The sequence below is a fragment of the Odocoileus virginianus genome, chromosome 22, assembly GCF_023699985.2.
Source record: "Odocoileus virginianus isolate 20LAN1187 ecotype Illinois chromosome 22, Ovbor_1.2, whole genome shotgun sequence".
NCBI classification, from domain to species: domain Eukaryota; kingdom Metazoa; phylum Chordata; class Mammalia; order Artiodactyla; family Cervidae; genus Odocoileus; species Odocoileus virginianus.
In genome coordinates, this window is record NC_069695.1 from 38,798,803 (window position 1) to 38,817,817 (window position 19,015).

The window sequence follows — 19,015 nt, forward strand, 5'->3', positions numbered from 1 at the left end:
TATTTGTGGGAGCTAACTTGGCCATTTTGCTCTTTAAGTTTGATTGGAACCTTGGGAAGCAACAAAAACGGTGGCCTTTAATTTTCTCTACAAACAGTGTGTCTTCAGGGAATGATATTCCCTGTGTAGTTTGAAAAAAAGAAAAAAAATGAGTTTGATGTGTTATATGTAAAGAGCTAACAATATTTAAAAAACTTCTTGGTCATACATTTTAAAAAATAAGCTCATTCCCAAATGATTTTATATTTTATGCTGACTGCGTTGTTTAATCATTGTTATATTATCTTACTTGATCTTTGCACATATTTGAAGTTGTTATTTTCTCTCCTATTTTCGGATCTTCTCTATTCCTCAGTTTGTATCATCCTGCTAAATTGTAAAATTCTTTTGTGTCCATGTAGGACTAGCAAGTGGACTATAGGAAAACAGCAAAGGTCAGTTCTCTTTCTCCATGGGGGCCACTGACAATTGGAACTGCTAGAAGCCTGAGAATTTGAGAAATGCTCTGTTCACTTGAGCTATGATTATGTCCTTCACTACAAAATTTATGATGGCAAATGGGGGAAAAAATAACTTGAATTCATCTTTTGAGACTTTAGTTGATTATTGGTAATAACAGTTTATTAAAAGTTTACTTTCCATCAGATACCATTTTGAGCAGATTTGTACATTTTTATGGGACTAGCAGCTCAGTGGAAGGGAAGGTCAACTCAATATATTTTAAAATGGATATAAAATCAGCAGCTTAGTCATGTAACTGAGGGCCAATATGGTATACTCTCCAGAAATTTGCTTTGTAAACAGTTTTGAGGAAACCTCTAATTCTGCCTAGAAAGTTCAATCTTCTACTTATTTTTCTCCTCTCTTCTCCTCTTCATCTGAGGTTATTTCCCTAGGTCTTCTGTCTACTAACTATACAGCTATGGTCATCCTTAACTGAGGATATTAAAATTGGAACCTATGAGCCACCTTCTTCATTGTCTATCTTCATCTCCATTTCTACTGTCATTCCTTCATGTGGGACAGTGAGCCAGATGTGTATCTGTCATTTTGTTCTATGTAGATATCATAAATTTTCCTCCTTTCCTGCCTGAACTTCTTACAATTTATGTCCCTGTGGTCACAATGGGGATGAGCAAACAAAGATAGCTGCATCAGCACAGACGTCTTACCTTATACCTGCATTTAAAACAAGTAAAACTTGATAAAAAAAAATGCACTAAAGGGAGTGGATTTTACTGTAGGTAAGTTGTAGCTCAACTCAGTAAGTACACTTTTTTATTTACCAAGATCTGGATTCTATTGTCATGGAAAGTTACCAGCTTTGCTCTTCTGTGCTTTAATACTTTATCTCTAATGAATAGATTTTTCTGAAAGCAATCACTGATACAGTGACAGAAATAATATCATTTTCCAATATTCATAAGCATGAACTTGAGGCCATAATATTTTTAGGTCTACTTTCACTCTGATTTCTACCAATAAGCCTTCCCTGACCAGATTTTCCAACCAGTTTTTCAAAGAGGAGGAGATGGTTTATATTTGGGAAGCACATCCTAGTTAGAAGAGTGATTTCTCACATGTCAGCATTACTTGATTATCTCTACTTTTCAGATGAGGAATGTCAAGTCTGGAATGGTTAAAAAGTTTCTTGCACTGCACACAGTTAGGGAGTAACTCAAAGTAACCCAAGCCCAGGGCTGCTGACTTGACCGTTCTTAGTTTGATTTAATCAGAGGCACTTGGGTCTTCCTTGGTGACTCAGATAGTAAAGAATCTGCCTGCAACATAGGATACCCAGTTTAAATCCCTGGGTCATGAAGATCGCCTGGAGAAGGGAATGGCAACCTACTCCAGTATTCTTGCCTGGAGAATTCCATGGACAGAAGAGACTGGCCAGCTACACCCCATGGGGTCACAAAGAGTCGGACATGACTGGACAACTAACACACACTGAGGCACTTGAGGACAGTGGTGCCTCTTTTTCAGTCATAAGTGGACCCTTATGTCTGCAAGACCTCAGAATAGTAGCCTCTTCCCAACTTACAATTTGATTTAATATGAAGGTAATCATGGTAAGGGCCCATGATTATAAATATGAGCATCTCCACACAAAGGATGTGTGAATACAAATGTCTCCACACAGTTTATCAATTTCTACTGCACTTTCTCTTATCTCTTTCTCAACTTCTTCAAATCAAACTTTCTCTCTAGAATATCTTTACTTTTCTTTATGATTTTTTTCCTCCTTTAAGACCCTTTTCTGGAAGCCTTCCAGTCTACTCAAACACTCATTCCCCATTAACAAAAATCTCTTTCTCTGAGAAATTGTCTTTAATGAAATCAGATTATTGCATCCTCCTTTCCTTTTGATGCTTCATTTACCTTTTAGTCATTCATTGGTTTATATTTAAAGCACAGATTTATGCTACTGTTAATATCAAGGGTTATATATTTTTTCTGCTCTTTATACACAATTACAACATACTCAAAAATTTTTCATAACCTGGTTGATTATAGCCCACTTAGATTCCCCTTCAGTATTATTCTTTGAAACTTAAAGCTAAATATTTATTTTCAAAGAAATTTCTGCTCAACTTGTAAACAACTGTGTCCTAAATATCTATTTTCTTGTTCATAAAACCTACTGAATCCCACTGGGTGGGCCATAAGGGGCATGCACTGAATGTTTTCCAACATATCTAGAGTCAGATACTAATCCATTGATTCCACAAATCCATATTGACTTCCAAGTCTGTGAAGACCCTGTTCTGGGGCCTGTTGTTATGAAAGATTCAATCCTGCAGAAAGACGAGATCTGGCTTAAAAACACTTGGGATAAATTTTTACCAAATGATGTATAAGCTTTTTCACCAAAACCTTCACCTCTTCATGCAGTATTTATATGCACAAAGACCAGGAGTGTAATACTCCATTTTCCTTTCTTTTCTTAAATGCACTGAAAGTAAATTAAAGTGTACAGGAATAATGATAAAATCAAAGGAAAAACCACATAAAGTTTCATTTTAAAAGCGTGGGGTGTCCCTCTGTTCCATTCCACCAACCCGCTTGCCTTGCAAACCAACATAGCCTGGTTGTCCTTAAATATAAATACTTACATCCCTGAGGAACAGGAGGAAGCAGAGAGGCAGCAGAAGGGGAAGTATGCTAAGAAAGGCATTGATACCCTAAGGGACAATTTTTATCTCAAGAGAACTGACCTTTTAGAGAAAGCAAATTGAATTATCTTTCTCATCCTTTATTTTTGCTGTGACATCATTAAAATGCATGTTACATAACAACAGTCATTGTTTTGTATTCTTAACCTTAAACTAAAATTAATCAGTTGTCACAAGGACTTAATACATGTGTTAATGGTTCCTAGCCAAAAATTCTGTATTGTTACAAGAAAAACAGTTTTATATATACACCCTTGAGAAAAACAACAGAGGAGAATTAAGTGGTGGACACTGAATATTCTTTTCTCTTGTTCATAAAATAGCAGTCTCTTCATTCTCTTCTCTGTCTGTTGAACTAGCACTTCTGATTTGATGTTTGACATGATATTTATTGTCTCAAAGGGAGGAAACACTCTTTTGACTAAGTCTAATTAATATAAATTAGATCCTACAAAGTTTAATAAATACATGAATTTAGATAGTAAGCACTTATTAAGCTCTGATTTGGAACCCAGATCCTTACCATGGATTTTTTTATTCAATACATATTCATTGAGAACTTGAAGAACTGGTGAAAAATGTTTCATGAACAGCTCAAAAGTTGTCTTTACAAAGCTCATAGTCTTGTCAGGCAAAAGATAAGTAAATGTAACAGACAACACTGTGTTTCAAGTGCTCTATAAAGGATAAACATATTCTCAAAAAAGAGGCTTAGAAGACAAAGAGAGGGCTTCTTAAGGGGGTCATCAAAACTGAATGTTGCATAGATTTGAGGAAAAAAAATTAAAGAGGAGCAAGATCAAAGGAAAAAACAAAAACATAATTAGCTCATCCTTTTAGCACTCTACATGAAAGATAAGGCAATGTGGTCTGTATGAAGATAGTGATATTGAGGATAATAAGGCGTTGCATTCAACCCATGTTAAGGAGGGAAAAGAGTCAAAGTGATCCATTGGATGATCAGATGCAGAAGACTTTCAGGTGCAAGAAAGGCATAGCCTCCACCTTCCAGGACTTAATATTCTATTTGAGGAAATATAAGTTGAAAATGTAAACCTTGATATTTTAAAGCAATTGAATGTTGAGGAAGTAGCTGAACTTTGTGATTAGCAAATATTCTGCAATGTTATTTATTAACCATATGGTTGGCAATAGTGACTTTCTATGTTATGATCACTAATGTATGGAAAATATGTGGTACTAAGAGATAATCTAAAAATACCAGTGCATATTGTTGTAAAATAACTAGTACCACATTAGGAAAATCACACTGATTATATGCTAAATGGATGAAGCAAAATGTTTAATTAATTTAAGACTTTTTTTCTTTTATACGTCTCTGAGGAAGAAAAGAATCATTTCCTTGTGCAATTAGGGAATTGAACAGACATTTTTGTTTCAGAATATCTTTAGGCAATGGATTACTCACCTCTCTAGGTCAATATTTGATCCCTTTCCATCAATAAGCTCTTTCTGCTATCTGACCATGATCCCTCCAATTTAGTTAAGGCCTTTTGCTTTTATTGGGTCTGCTCAGATTCCTTTTTGCTCTAAGAAATGGAAATGTAGTTATTCCCTCAGTAGGGAGTGGCTTATCAGTACGATCTCATGTGTTCTTGCTATGCTGAAACTGTGGTTATTTTCCTTTGTTTCCATGGCTCATTTTGAAGAATATGTTAGCATATTTCCTTAATAGTTGCATATGTTTTTTAAATCTGCATCAGATAGTCACTGCTATATACAAGAGGAAAAATAGCAATTTATCTTTATTTTTCTGAAGTTTTTATTTTCTCCTTCGAAGTTTTCTCTCAGAGAAATGGTTATGAAAGTTTTTTCCATGCAACACATAAACATGAAGCATTTCCAGTGAAGTCAATGAATCCCCGTAGTATACAGAAACGTCTGTCTCCATGTTCTGGACGGGACCTGGGGCAAAGGAAGATCCTGACCTACTGACATCATATGGCACATAGATGTCCATATTCAATCATCAAATACTCAGAACATGTCTAGCCTAAAAAATTATATGTTTATGTATATAAATAAACTTAGAATACTCCAGTCATTTCTTTCAGGGGAGACTTCCAGCCAGTCCACATTTTTCCTACATTTGTTATTCTCTGCTCAAAGGTACTCCCAGGAAGGGATCTCATCTAATTGAGGTATGTATTACAGACTGTGTACTACAATATTCTGGGAGGTTTTATTTTAAGCCTTTTCAATTCTGTGAGATAGAAGGTGTTGTTCCCTGTTAAGGAATGCAGGCGCTAACAAGCAGGTGGTGGAGTTCGTTGGGGGAATAGTAGGGGTCCTCCCCAGAGCCCTTTAAACGCTGCCATAGACCCAGTGTATTCTGCATCTATATAAAGCAACTGTACATCTGAATAATGACTCAGTTCTTTCCTCCAGCTGTTAATGTTGGCGACCCACAGAGTCTGAATTTAGAATCCAGTGCAAACTCTGAGGTTCCATCACTCACAGAAGATAACATGAGTACAGTATCTGAGACTGTGTGGTCAGGGGTGGACTGAAAATCTTGATTTAGGACACTAATTGCTGGGAGGCCTTGGTAAGCTACTCAGAGCTTCAGCACTCTTTTCTGTAGTGTGGACAGTGCAGTCTGTTCCATATGGTTGCTATAAGGATCAAACATGTATATGTGTAAAATCCTCAGCCTAACAAATTGTCCAGATCATATGGTCTTATTAAGTATCCTTTCCACTCAACTTCTTTCTAAATCTAAATCTGGGAGCTTTGCTCATGCTATTCTACTTCTCTTCCTAATTCTTAGTCTCCGAAGCATGGAACAATACAGGGTGGGGTAAGTAGGGTATGTAAAATAAAATTATTATGGGTGACTGAAATATATGGTGAATTCAACATGCCACAGACTTTCTAGTAACCTGTAATTTATATTCAACTGTGGTCATTTCCTGGGTTGGTCAAAGGAAAGATATATATTCAGATATTTACATGTATGAAGCATCCAATATAAATGTTTACCAGTGCATTCACAGTTGTATCTCCATAAAGCTTTAGTGTCTGCCAGGATTCCCTAAGTTCATCTGGTCTACCACCCTGGTGCTAAGCAAAGCAGAGTGTATTGTGTCCAATCTCTAGTCTGGGTTAAACATAATAGAGGGATGGGCTAGGATGCATTGCATCTGTGAATCTGTATACCTTTTCACATAGAGATATAAATAAACTTAGCTCTATAAATATAATCTCAGAAAGGTAGATCCGAAAGGCAAATTGGAAGTACAGAAATTGCACTCACTCCGTTACAAGAACTGCCAGTTATCACAACACTAAACAGCCAAGGACTTTCCTCTTAGGCCAGAAGTTTCCTTGAAATGACTTAGGATAAACTATTATCAACACTAACTTTTTTCCATATATTAAAGCTATAAAATTAAATGGAAATTAAAAAGTCATCATGAGGCTTTCATTTCAATTTTATATACATAAGGGTGTATTTTGTACAGGATTCACAAATGCAAAGGATTCACAGGTAAAAAGGAATGGTTGAATTACCAAATGCAAATTGCACATATATCAAAGGTACTCTTTCCCTTCCTGAGTTCTATGTCTGTCTGCAAGGCTGTGTGTGTGTGTGTGTGTGTGTGTGTGTGTGTATGTTTGTATGCACAAGTATGTGCCACAGTAGCCATCTATTCACAACCACCATCCTGTAAACATTTGCTTTTTAAGTTCACCCACCTCACTGGAATAGAATTACTTAAATTATTCAGCATCTAAAAGCACTAAAAGGCACATGGGCCCAGTTGGCAGTTATTTTATGCCTATTAGGCCCTGCAGCCCATAATAAAGAAGGACGGAGCTGGGCTTCTTCCAGCATCACAATGACACTCTGTTCACACATCAAAAGCTATACAACAGAGGCAGTTGATGTTTATGGGATCCTGCTCGCATGATGCCACTTTGGTAGCTCAGTTCTAAGGTTTCCTTTGAAGAGAGAGGGTTTGGAATGTATAGAAATGTTGATAGTGAATTCTACCCTTTCTCTTCAACCGAGCTAAAGGGTATAATTTCCAAAATGACTTCATCTGAAATTCAGATAACATTTGACTCTTCCCATCCCTTTGTGAGACCTCTGTCCAAATGAAGGGGAATAGTCACAGAATATTTTATTTCCTGCATGGGGCTCTGAATACACTGGACCTGAGCATGCTAGTGTTTAATGCCTTTTTATGGAAGCAAATTTGCATTGATAATAACTAGGATATAGATCTGTTATGTAGTGTGCTATTCTCTCTCATCCAATGACAGATTTCCAAAATCTCACCAAGATAAAAAGTTTGAAAGAACTGGGGCTGGGGATGGGCAATCCAGATTTCTCTGCAGTTCTCCTTATGTAAAACAAAAGTTATTTGGATTTCTTTAGAGTTAATAACCTTGGGCATTGAATACATTAAGGTCCAGTGTGTGTTTGCAGTGTGTGCGCAAACCGGGGATATGGGAAATGTTTGAGTATTTACTATCATGTAGTCATTGACATGTTGCAGAGAGTCAAATTCATCATTTATACAAATAATGCATTTATACTGTGTGGATAAAGTACAGAGCCACAAAAATGCTCAAGGAGATAAAAGCCTTAACATATGCAGTGGGATTAAATGGATGTAGGGTGTGTAGTTTCATGAAGCTGCTGCCAAGGAGCTATGGTATCACAGCCTCTGCCTCAGGGTTGTAAACCCCCAAAGAGGAATTTGCAGGCTAGTAAAAGGGGCACTGAGAAGGAAATGAGCAGAGAGGAGTTGTCTGCATATTAGGGAAAAAGTTTGTTGGAGTAGAAGCTATTAGGCAGCAGAATTACCTCCCCAGGGAGCCAATAGAGTCTGTGACCCCGTTACAGGAGACATTAGTGCCTAGAGGATGGGCCAGTTCTCCAGAATGATCTAGTGAGGGCTCCTTCCCAGCCACCGGAGACTCAAAGGGACTGGAGGATGAAATGCGATTCTCCACTTATCATTAATGGTTCCAGTTTGGTGCTGATATGAATACGGAAGGCAGAATGCCCAAGCTACCTGGATCTGATGCTAAGGTTAGATTTTATAATTCTCTGATGCATATTTAGGTATTATCATCAGACTCTTTTCCTAAACCTTTGATATGTTTAAACGAAATAAAACCTCTAGGTTGCTTTGGAAACAGCATCAATTGATGCATTCTTTAATCTAGAGGCATTCCCCCAAATATTTTTTAAAATGTGCATGTATGTCCTGTGGGGAGTTGGGTAGAAAATGAACCTGTTTGAACTGCAATTCATCTCAAAGTTAACTGTTTTATGCAGCCTATATTCTGTGTGTGCGTGCCAAATCGACAGCCATGCTAATGGAATATTAATATATTCTTACTAGGCGGACAGATCGAGGTTTGAAAGGAAACAAAATAAAAAGAAAAGAACAAACGAAAGAAATTGGAGTCAGTTGGACTGTGGGGTCATAGCCACAACCCCCGGGGGAAGGACAGGGGGAATGAGAGGAAGTGCTTTCTCTTTATCTTGTGAGCAATTACTGACAATTTGTTCTGGCCAGTAAAACTTCTGATATTATCATGGTTGCTGAGTAATTTATCATCAAAGTTTAATGTGAAAACAGGTGACTGTGTAATCACCAATCTAGGAACAGAAATAGAATCGTTATTATTTCTGCCTGAAGAGAGAGATTTTTTTTTTTTTCTGTCAATTGACTTAACGGCCAAAAGGCTGTTCATCATATCACCATGAATTATAAAACCTCTATTAAATATTCATAAAAGTTTTGAAATGAATGTGTGATAGAGATGAAAGCTGGGCTAATTTAAATACCTACCAGACCTGTCTTAATTACAGAGGTAAAATGAGATATAAAAATTATAGCAGCAAGGAAAAAAAAAACTTGAAACAGTTCATTCCATACATTATAGGAAATGCCTTTGTAAACCACCAAACACAATGCCCGGAGCTCACAGAGCAACAGAGATTTCCATCTCCCTTAAAGCATTGCTGAAAAGAAGTTGGTGATATCTTCTTTCTTCTACAGGAAATAGAAGGGAAACATCTTTGGGACGTAAGGCCAAATGATTTGTGCTGGCTTTTCAAAATGTAACTAAAAATGCCTGCTGTAAGAACACACCCATTTGCACCTGTTCAAGTCCTGAGGAAAATTTGCATGAGACTGAATAAATGTCAGGATGTGACCAAAAGAAATCCAATGAAAACTTCCTCTAATTTGTCTTACTATTACTGTATGGATTTCTTGGACTGGTGAAAATAACATATGATCTCTTTGGTTTGGTTTTGGTTTGAAGCTATTATAACCTCTTCTGCCTTTTTAAGAGGGACAATTTCCACAGGAGGTAGACTGGTCCTAGAAGAATCAATCAGAAGCCAGGATATATTCACCTTCCCAAATAGCCTCAAACATAATTTGCTAAGTAAAGAATTTCCTATTCCTCCCCAAATAAGGATAATAGAAATGCAGTTATAACTCTGATCTTCCATCTTTAGACAAATATTAAGCCTGACATTAAGAGTTACAGTATTTGTGAATTGGTCATTAGTACATAATTGCCATATATCTCAAGGTGCAATATATCCTATGCTCTCAAATAGTTTTTAACTGAACACAGATGTTTTTATGGGCACACAGAGGAAAAAAGAAAAGGATACTTTTCAGTGGTATAGGCCTGTGTTATATCATGATGGACTTTTAGGCTAAAAGGCTTGGCCAGCTGGCTTGACCTTGAGTGAGGTACTTCACCTTGCTGAGTCCCAGCACCAATATCTGTAAAACGAGGGGATTAATTTGGTGGTGGCTAAAAACCCATCCAACTCAAAAATTCTGTGAGTCTACAATTATCAATAGGACGATAAGATGTTCTCTGTCTCTTAGGTTGCCACCCAAGTGAATGAACTCCAGTTTTAATTTCCTTTTTGGTGATAGGAAATCTGAAGACAGGCAAGGTTAAATGACCCACCTGGAGGCCCAGTGCAATCAGTGATGGAATCATATCCTCCTTCACAGCCCTGGTTCCTGGCTTCCAGTTTCACCAACTTATTAAAACCAAGACTTTTAGGATGTCTGTTAGGATCTTATTGCCTTATTCATACTCACATCCTGGATGGCAACATTGATTCAGTGTAAATGTTCTATTTCTTAAATATTTCATAAATACATATTGTCTTTTCAATGAAATTGTAGACTCCTTAGCATACCTGTGTAAGATGTATATGAATCTTTGTATTTATTTAATGCTATTGAATGTCCTTTAAGATAATTTTTTGTATAGTTCCTCTGTGTATTCTTGTTGCCTCTTCTTAATATCTTCTTAGTATATGCTTCTGTTAGGTCCATACCATTTCTGTCCTCTATTGTACCCATCTTTGCATGAAATGTTCTATTTGTGTCTCTAATTTTCTGGAAGAGATCTCTAGTCACTCCCATTCAAGAATGCACTGAAGAACTACAGAAAAATGATATTAATGACCCAGATAACCATGATGGCATGATCATTCACCTAGAGACAGACATCTTGGAATGCAAAGTCAAGTGGGTCTTAGGAAGCATCACTATGAACAAAGCTAGAGGAGGTGACAGAATTCCAGCTGAGCTATTTCAAATCCTAAAAGATGATGCTGTGAAAGTGTTGCACTCAATATGCCAGCAAATTTGGAAAACCCAGCAGTGGCCACAGGACTGGAAAAGGTCAGTTTTCATTCCAATCCCAAGAAAGGCAATGGCAAAGAATGTTCAAACTACCACACAATTGCACTCATCTCACACGCTAGGAAAATGATGCTTAAAATTTTCCAGGTCAGGCTTTAACAGTATATGAATCAAGAACTTCCAGATGTTAGAATCCTTAGTTCTAGGATTTAGAAAAGGCAGATCATATTGTTAACATCATTGGATCTTAGAAAAAGCACAAGAATTCCAGAAAAACATCTACTTTTGCTCATTGACTAGGCTAAAGCCTTTGACTGTGTGGATCACAAGAAACTATGGAAAATTCTTAAGGTGATGGGATTACCAGACCACCGTACCTGTCTCCTGAGAAATATGTATGCAGGTCAAGAAGCAACAGTTAGAACAAGATAGGGAACAATGGACTGGTTCCAGACTGGGGCAGGAGTATGTCAAGGATGCATATTGTCACCCTGCTTATTTAATTTGTATGCAGAATACATCATGCAAAATGCCAGGCTGGATGAAGCACAAGCTGGAATCACAATTGCAGTGAGAAATATCAATAACCTCAGATATGCAGATGAGACCACCCTTATGGCAGAAAATGAAGAGGAAACAAAGAGCCTCTTGATGAAAGTGAAAAGCTGGCTTAAAACTCAACATTCAAAAAATGAAGATCATGGCATCCAGTCCCATCCCTTCATGGCAAATATCCTGGAAACAATGGAAACAGTGACAGATTTTATTTTCTTGGGCTCCAAAACCACTCAGATGGTGACTGTAGCCATGAACTTAAAAAAAAAAAAAATTTGCTTCTTGGAAGAAAAGCTATGACCAATCTAGACAGCATATTAAAAAACAGAGATATTACTTTGCCAACAAAGTTCTGCCTAGTCAAAACTGTTTTTTCCTGTAGTCCTATATGGTTGTGAGAGTTGGACCATAAAGAAAGCTGAGCACCAAAGAAATGATGATTTTGAACTATTGTGTTGGAGAAGACTCTTGAGAGTGCCCTGGACTGCAAGGAGATCAAACCAGTCAATCCTAAAGGAAATCAGTCCTGAATATTCACTGAAAGGGCTAATGCTGAAGCTCCAATATTTTGGCCACCTGATGCGAAGAACTGACTCATTAGAAAAGACCCTCTCACTGGGAAAGATTGAAGACAGGAGAAGGGGACGACAGAGGGTGGGATGGTTGGATAACATCACCGACTTGATGGACATGAGTTTGGGTAAACTCCGGGAGTTGGTGATGGACACGGAGGCCTGGCATGCTGCAGTTCACTGAGTCACAAAAAGTTATACACGACTGAGCGAATGAACTGAACTGAAAAAGGATGAGTTTTACTAGTGATGTATAACAAATATTCAATGCCTCTGTGATAAACATTAAAAAAACTAGGAAAATTGGAAGAGAATAAAATGGAAAAATAAAAGCAAGTTCTAAAAGTTGTTTGAATTTGTACATGTGATATGTATTCTTCCAAATAAAGGGAATATATCTATAACCAGAAAAATATAAATAGATGAGGAAGAAAACGTATATTTCAGTCAATCAGTTTGATACTTTGGCTTCATGAAACCAAATAATCATCCTGGGTGGACTGTCATCTAAATTTTCCTAATAAATTGATGAATACTTCCTATTTGAAATTTTCTCTCAATTGGGTGCCCTGCCAGTGGTAGGGAGATAAAATGGGTTTCTCTATCCAGACTTTATAAGGGAATTTAGGAAAAACTCTTTTAGCAACCCACTTCCAGGCAAGATACCCACCAGAATGCATGTCCCATTTTTATAGCACTCCAGATCAGTTAAGAGACTACTCTCCATGAACACGTTGCATTTAACCAGAACAACTTTTAACAGGTCATTTATTGTTATTATTCCTTTTCTCTGTGGACATGAAAGAGTCAGGTTAATGCCTTTTTGTAATAGTTCTTTCTGTACTTAAAAATATAGGCTGTGCCTACATGTATATTTGGTTTAAAAAACATAGTTGAAAAATGTATTTAGCAACAAGTTCCTATTTTTTTTTTAATAATGACCACTTTGCTATATTTTTTCTTTCTGCAAAACTCAACTTTTGAGAAAGCAGTCTCTGATCATGTAAAGATTTGACTTTTTATTTAAATAACTTCTTCTGAGTGTGTATTTATTTATTCAGTAATGTAAGTTTGTTATCTCTGGCTCAATCTTTTACTTTATCCACAAATTTCTAAAACACGTATAAGCAGCAGAATGCCCTCTCCCTACAAAAAGTAGTTCCAAGGTTTACTTTGAAATATTAGCTTGGGTCATTTTATCACAGAAATGATTACACTTTGTTGAGGGCTCAGAACAGTAGAATGTCAGAATTTATGAGCACTCATTTTAACTACCTGTTCTATCCTTTGAGGTCTTTTATCAGCACACCTGAGGGTTTACAGCTCAGCCTTAGCTGAGATGACATCCACCTGTTCCAGGGAGGAAAGGCCAACACTGGGAGAACTTGCTGTGAACCCGCACTATGCTATGTGCTTGGATATGATGGCTTAAGCCGTGCAACCGCCATATTGGTACATGGTGTGCAAGGTGAGGGACCAGAGATGTGAGAGCTCTAGTGACTTGTCCAAGATCACACAGGCACTAAACAAGAGCATCGTTTTTAGGCTATTATTTTGTCCTAACACTAAACCCAGTTTACTCTTGCTATGATTTTTTTCCCCCCATTATTCCTAATTCTACTGTTTAGAGAGAGATTTTATTTTTTCACCTTACTACCTCCAATCACCATCCGTTCTTATCTTATGATATTGCATTATGTTTCACAAATAAATTAGAAGCTTTTCAGGCAGGAATTTTCAGCTGTCAAAGCCACCACTGAGGTGCAATTATGTAAACTCATGCTGATTGACTGCTATGTTAGATGACTGGTGCTACCTTGAACCCATGACAGTTTGGAAATTGCCTCATTTTTCTGTTCTCCTTAAAGTAAAACTACTCATCTTTTCTATATCCATTGTTAACAGATTCCTCACTTCTCAATATATCTTCAGTCACTGCAATTGAACTTCATCTTTTCCCTCACCCCAAATCCGCTAACCATGTCAGTAATCCACCCTATTGTGACAAACTCAAGAACCACAGTCATGTTCGACTCTCTGTGACCCTATGGACCTGGTCTGCCAGGCTCTGTCTGTCTGTGGGATTTTCCAGGCAAGAATACTGGAGTGGGTTGCCGTGGTCTTCTCCAGGGGATCTTCCTGACCCAGGGATCAAACCCACATCTCTTTCGTCTCCTGCATTGGCAGGCGGGTTCTCTACCACTGGTATCAGCTGGAAAGACTTTAGTTATGTTATGAAGAGGACCAAGGAAGTGTGATGATATTTGAGAGGATTTATTGTTACCTTTATAACTTATTATTTTCTGAATGATTTTTAATATGTACATATAAATCAAAGTTTTCTAGTAACACTAGTTTGTGTTATTATATATTTATATGAACTATAAATTACATAGCTCATTAGCAGCTATTTATAAAATGCAAATATATATAAGCAATGCTCTTCACCTAATAATCAGTTTTACATGGTTCCCCTGTATCTCTCCGTGACCTGACTTAAGCAGAACCAAGCAGAGCTGCTGTAATGTGGGAGATCTATTTTATAAAGAGCTAGGAATGGTCCATGACCACTGGAATTCATTACCCAGAAGGCTGGGAAGAGGATGGACTATTCAAGCACTGGTTTCTAAACTCCCCACCCCTCTCCCTCTAATGCTACCCCTTGATATGAGCAGCTTTATTGCTTCTCAGTTAAAGAGAGACTACTCTTTTTGTCTCCAGTGTGGTACCAAACAGAGTAGAGGGATTCCTGGCTGTCATAACCCGACACCAAACCAAAGAGAAAAACTGCAAAAGAACATTATGCTCAGATATGGCCAGAGTGGATTGTAATTCACTGCAATAACTTGAAATTCACCAAACACGCATGAGTATTTGTGTCAAATTCTCTGTGCTAGAGTGTGGATTGAAGAAGAAGAGGTGCTGAATACTGTGGAAAGAGTTAAAAGGGAGCCAGAATATCACAGCCCAAATTCATTCCCATAAAAATGATGAGAGATGACAAACACACATGAAATCGTAGGGAAAACCACACCAGTTTATATTACCAAGTGCTGAATGAATGATGTTCTCCAAAAATCGAGATGATAAGGGGTCAGCTGAGTTGAGTGTCAAGAAGAGGAAGAAAAGAAAGATTTGTGAGAGAAGGAATGACTGACTGGGTCTTGTGGATGGAGGGGTGGGCTAGAAGCGCTCTAGCCAGAGGGATCTAGAAAGAAAAACTTAAGCAGAGAAAAGAAGCAATACTTGGCGAAGAAACAAAAGGAGAGTTTAAATGCAGTGGAAAAGGCAACAGGAAGTAAGGAGTAATCAAATGGAGCCCAATTAAATGGCATGTCAAATTTGGATTTTAGTTCATAGGTGCTAGCAAGTCACCAGGAGAAGGTTACCAGACAGGCCCTACCCAGCTTGTGTCTGTCAAGGGTCCATGGAAAGTGACCTGTCCTCTGTGGTCACCATAACTTCAACTCACCCTTTGCCGCTGCCCTTGACTTGCAGTCTATGAACCCATGGACGTTGGGAGTGGGAAGGATTGAGGGTTCCAGAGGACAAAATAAATGTGGAGTGAGCATGTCTGCTTTTCTAAGAGGATAGAAACATTTCTTATATTGCATGGATGTAGACAGAGAAAACATTCACACTAGTTTTGGGGCATTTGTGAAAACATTTTGTTTTAATTTGCAATGATTTTTTGTTGACTGTCTAAACTTAACTTTTTCTCTGTTCATAGATTTTCTTAAGAGCAAAAATAATCCTTTGATGAGGAGCTGACAATGCCAAAGTTCTTTTTGTGAGGGAAAAAAAAAAACACTGAAAATCCTCTCTTGTTGTGCATTTGTTTTTGTGTTGCTGTCCTTTCATTCTTTAAAAAGTGATTCAAGGTAAAAGGCTTCTCTTTCCAGAGGCCACTTGGTCATTTATAGCAATCAGCCAGCTATTGTTCAGTGAGTAGCTATTAACTGCCTTGCGTCAGGTCAGGAACTTTGGAAGAACATGTACAAACTCTAACTTCCAGCACTTTATGAATTCTTAGAAAACTGAGACTATCAATTTATATTATTAACTTTGTGCCATCATTTGAAAAGTATATATTAGAGAAAGTGCTATCAGAATCCATAGAAAAAAGAGACTCCTTTCCATTTGAGGAAGTCAGAAAAAGAATCATAAAGATGATTTTGAAGATGGATGCCACAGGCTGTGTGATGTGGTAAGCTCTGCAGGGTTGGATTCCAGGTATCAGACATAGCAGGTATGAAGAGACGTGGTGGAAAACAGTAGTGAATATGCTGGTCCAGGTAGAGTGGGTGGGTACACTGATTAGGAATGGGGGCTTATTATATGGTAGTAGTTTCCATTCTTTAAGTACTTAGTATTCCCAAGCTCTATGCTTCATGCTTTTAATACATTGTCAATTAATTTCCCAATAAATATATTAATTAAAAAATAATAATGTTGTTTAATACTCATCACATCTTTAGATACTCCAATTCCAGTCCTAAGTGGTCCCTTACTTGTAGTGGATATAGACTCCTGCCCAGATGAGTAGCCTAAATTGATTGAAATATCTATTTCAATCCTCTATTTTTTTGAAAGTCCACCATTTCATTTTTGCAAAAGAACTACATAAGTGCTTGCTTTCATTAACTGATAGAAATCCAAATAGAATTTTCACTTTTATGAAAAAAAGAAAAACAGAAAGTGAAAATAGCATTCAGCTTTGGTTTGCAGTGAGCCATTATAGAGGCAGGGGGCAACTCTAGCAGGCAGAGTGGTACCACCAAACCCCTTCCCTGGAACTACACCCAGCATCTCAGCATCAACCTGCCATAACTTTGAACTACATCTGTGAGCATCTGTGCTCGATTTATTCTGTGCCTCCATTAGCAAGATGTGTCCTAAAGTAATTGCTTGTTCGCTTTACACCATTTCAGCTTATGAAAGGCTTCATAGAACACTCTACTTTCAGAAAGCAAGGGAAGCCTGTATTCCCTTTGCATACTTCTCAGTAATTGGTTTGACAATGCAAAGGCCTCAGCTAATTTGAACCAATAATAAGGAGGAGGTCACATTTGGAAGCTTCCAGCAATAAAGTGCTTTGCTGTCAGAGGAAAACAAGAGATGCTTGTCTCTCTTCTCTAGAGGACATGAATGAGAATCTATGCTGCTTGGGTGACGCTAAGAGCATTTGGGGATATGAGAGGAAACCAGTGTGTGGTTAAAGCCCATACATATCAAAGGGATTCCCTGGTGACTCAGATGGTAACGAATCTGCCTGCAATGCAGGGTTGGATCCCTGAGTCAAGAAGATCCCCTGGAGGAGGTCATAGCAACCCACTCCAGTATTCTTGCCTGGAGAATCACTTGGACAGAGGAGCCTCGTGGGCTACAGTTCATGGGGTCGCAAAGATTCAGACACGACTGAATGACTAATACAGAGACACATCAGACAGACACAGCAGAACAAAAAAAAAAAAAAAGGAAGCGAGGGGGCTAGAACTGAGCTCCAGTTACAGCAGGCATGAAACAAACATTCAACTACTTTTCAGAAAACAATATATTCTTGGTATAAGTCTATTGGATCCAGATCCCTGAACCAGAAGCTAAAAACATCCTAATACATATTTTAATTCTCATGGCAACAACATGAGTCATATACTAGCATAATACCCTACTTAACCCATAAAGAAACTGAGGCATAAAGAGACTGAAAAACTCACCTAAAAGCATATACCCTTATAAATGTTGGAGCCAGGCTTTTAACCAAGAACGTGTGAATCCCTCTTATTCCCTGCACTGTCCTGCCTCAGGAGGTATGTATATAATGTGCTTCCAGAAAGGAGAAAGTGGAGGTCTAACTTTCATCCAGTTGTGTCAAAACTCAAGACATCAGACTGGAGTTATAGAATGCCTCTGACAAAGAGGGTCACCACTGTGATTTCAGAAATGATGCTAGCCGACATTTTAGAGACTTTACAGTCTCTAACCACTCTTTAAGGGTTGACTTAGTCTTCCCCAAAACCTTAGAAGGTATTTCCTATTATTATCTCTATTTTAGCAATATTAATACACTGAGTCACAGCAAAATTAATTCCTACATTCATTGGTATTCAGAATGCCTATATCCTGAACACTGTACCCAGAGTGTGTCAGGCATTATATTTGTTTCCAGTCTAACGTCCATAAAAAAAAATGTTATTAGTACTTTTCAAACAAAACACCAAGTTCAGTAACTTGTGGGAGAAATGCAATTGGCCAATGGGAGAGTTATATTCAGTATCATTTATATGTCATCCATCCTTATCCGCAAGTTTCCATTCAAATGGAGCATAAAGTATGGAGATCTTGCAAGCATGGGTTTAGGATGTCTGAATTCTATGCTTGGAGAAAATCCCACTTTTCCTGGTTTACCCGGGGTAGCAAGCACTCTGAGCTGCAGGGAGTGCCTCTGCCGCAACCCAGCTGGCCCTTCCTTGTCTGGAGATCCCTGAAGGCCTGGCTCTCAGAGGGAGAGCCCTGGACCTGAGCCTCAGTTTTAATCAAGTTGGACATGTGGTGAAAGGAGCTTTCCTGGCGGTATTGCTATATTTCTTTGTCTGGCCCCAGGTTACACACAGAATCACAATGGAGCAAGGCAACATTTCTATAGATGGAAGAAAAAGAGGTCAGTGGAATTTCCTCTGCATTTCCAAAGGTCTATGGCTTGGCAAGTTTTTATTCTGGTGCTCATCTAATCTGTGTCAGCTCACCTTCTCTGTGGATGTGCTCTGGCAGGTTGGAGGCTGATATTCGCTTTGACAAGAGTAGGTTTCCCAGTGAGCACAGTGGTTTAGTGCAGCAAAAGAAATCTGTGCTGCCAGCCCCATGCTGATACTGTTTCCCATCCATAAAGCTATCCAGCCTGATAAGATCTGGGGGATGAGCCTCAAAAAAGTTATCTGATGTGACTGATAAAACTAGAATGTGCATCATTCTGTGATCTTAATTATTCTCTGATGGATTTGGAGGATTTCATATAAAAAGGAAGATTATATCTCAAAGA

At 38.0% G+C, this 19,015-nt stretch overlaps 1 long non-coding RNA gene across 1 annotated transcript; it reads left to right on the top strand.

The window, feature by feature from the left end:
- The first annotated feature begins 1,161 nt into the window (after window positions 1–1,161).
- Window positions 1,162–10,392, top strand: LOC110124717 (uncharacterized). The gene is made up of 4 exons (XR_011482769.1): window positions 1,162–1,244; window positions 5,310–5,341; window positions 8,056–8,244; window positions 10,076–10,392. It is a non-coding gene; the product is annotated as an uncharacterized lncRNA (long non-coding RNA).
- The last annotated feature ends 8,623 nt before the right edge of the window (window positions 10,393–19,015 follow it).